At 50.1% G+C, this 2293-nt stretch overlaps 1 long non-coding RNA gene across 1 annotated transcript; it reads left to right on the forward strand.

The window, feature by feature from the left end:
* The first annotated feature begins 232 nt into the window (after positions 1-232).
* Positions 233-1721, forward strand: LOC113459850 (uncharacterized). The gene is made up of 3 exons (XR_003381419.2): positions 233-338; positions 699-856; positions 941-1721. It is a non-coding gene; the product is annotated as an uncharacterized LOC113459850 (long non-coding RNA).
* Positions 1722-2293: the final 572 nt, after the last annotated feature.

Consider the following 2293-nt stretch of genomic DNA (forward strand, 5'->3'; position numbering starts at 1 on the left):
GCTGCACCCAGACCCCAGCATGATCCCCCTTTCTCTGGAGACCTGGGAAAGGGAGGAATGGGGAAGAAGGACTTTCCCACTTGGGCAAAGGGGATGGGAATGAAACCTTGCTCCCTGAGCCCTGGCTGCCAAGGCGGTGGGAATCTGAGCTCAGCCCCTAGGCGACTTAATGGGCTTTTAAAAAACCCCTTTGTATTGGATCCATTCTTCTTCCCAAAGCTTGCTGGCCCCGCTCCAAGGGGAAACCTTTGATTCTACAAATACACCACAATTATCATCCCGAGGAGTCTCAGCTATCGGGCTCCCCGCCTCCAAAAGATCAGCAGGATGCCAGAGAGGTGCTTAAATCATTTCATCCTAAGAAAGCCCTGGGCTGTAACAGCTTCCCCGTTGCTCGGAAAACGCCACCCCTCTCCCAAAAGCTTGGCTCCATTTTTCTCCCAGCGATGCCGTCGCTAGTGGAGGCAGGGAGGGCAGTGCTGCAGAAACCAGGCCACTGGGCTTCCCAGTGATTTCATCAGTCCTGGGACCCAGCTTGTGGAGATTTATGAGCTCACAAGAATCTCGCCTTGGAGTTATCTCCCCCTCCCCGCTCTTTATGGCTCTGCAGAAAGGGATTCAGCGATAGAGCCCTGCTGGGTACGTAACAAGCTCGCTCTGTTTGACAGTTGCAAATATTTTTCTCCAACATTGCACAGGTCCGTGTGCTGCTCGGGCTGCTCTCACCAGCATTTCCACCACCCAGCACTGGGAAGCTCGAATTGGTGTGGGGGAGATGGAAACTGAAATCTTGCCAAGCACTGCATCCACTCCCTGACTTATCCCTTGCTCACGACTCCCCTAAGCTCTCCTCCAGGTAGGTTTTTATTATTTTTAAGTTGTTGTGAGGTTTTTTGTTTTGGGATTTTTTTTTTCCCAGAAGTTTTTTTATTTTCTTCAGGTAATACAAATACTGCCCTTCTGCAATGCTCTCCAGTCCAATGCTGGGGTTTTTGAAGGGGTTGTGTGCTCCACTTCCAGCAGGAGTCCAGCACTTCTCTCCTTGCAGAAATCCCCTTTTAAAGCACATCATCAGTACTCTTCTGCAGCTGTTTTTCTTAGTAGTCTAAATAAAGCTTTCAAGTTACGACTCCTTGATGTGAAGCCAGATTTAGAGGCTGTCAGTTCCTTTGTGTATCCTCAACTTGTCCGGGGGTGTTTTATTTTGGGACGGCTGCTTGCTGCAAAGCTGTCCATTTAGCAGCCTGTTCCTGCCACACTCTGCTCCTTGCAAATGACAATGTAAGCTCCAAAACACCACTGAGTCCAGCCCCTGCAAACCCTTTGCACTGTGTCTGCCTTTCTGCGAGGATAAAGGATTTTACAAGCAGGAATTTGCTCAGGCCATGGGCTCACCATCACAGGAGCCCCAGGGAAAGGTGTGGAAAGGTTTCACTGTGCCTGAACAGCCAAGGCCAGTGTCCTTCCCCAGCTGCAGTTCAGCCCATACAGCTGTGGGGTACAGATGGAGGCCCTTCCTCATGGGAATCAGTTGTATGGGGAAGGCTGATCCCCTTTGGTGACACACAGCCACCCTGTGGGTCTAGCAGAGACTGTGTGACATGGCATTGTCTTTGGGGATGGCATCCCCATCATCCTGCTCCAGGGCCATGTGCCATGATTCCCTCGTGGGAATCAGTTGTATGGGGAAGGCTGATCCCCTTTGGTGACACACAGCCACCCTGTGGGTCTAGCAGTGTCTGTGTGACATGGCATTGTCTTTGGGGATGGCATCTCCATCCTGCTCCAGAGCCATGTGCCACTGCTGTGGCCAAGCCAGCCAGTTCCCTAGGCCATTCCAGGATGAAGGTGATGGGAGGCTGAGCCAGCTCTGCCACCAGGAGAAATGTGGACCCATGGCCAGCTTAAGGACCCACACAGATCACTCCAGAAATCTATAGGCAAGCAACAGGGTGAGACCAAAAATCTGCTCCTATCCTTTATCAAAACCACTGCCACTTACTTAGGATGCTCCAGGCATGATTCAGCACTCATTATCTTCATTGAGCTGGAGATTAGGCTGCAATATTCCCAGATAATAGCTTTATTAGCTCTGTATTATTCTTTCAACATTATTTATTTACAGAGTCAAGAACACTCAAAGCTTTCGCTGAAACAGTAACAGCAGTTTGTCAGAAAACATTTGCTTTTTACAGGAGCAAAGATCCTGTGTAGAAGGAGTACCAGGACAAAAGCACCCTTGCCAGTGAGGTCTTTTTGGCTCATGGAAGCTGTAGGTGTTTTGAGTGCCCTA

Source organism: Zonotrichia albicollis, chromosome 6 (genome assembly GCF_047830755.1).
Source record: "Zonotrichia albicollis isolate bZonAlb1 chromosome 6, bZonAlb1.hap1, whole genome shotgun sequence".
NCBI classification, from domain to species: Eukaryota; Metazoa; Chordata; class Aves; order Passeriformes; family Passerellidae; genus Zonotrichia; species Zonotrichia albicollis.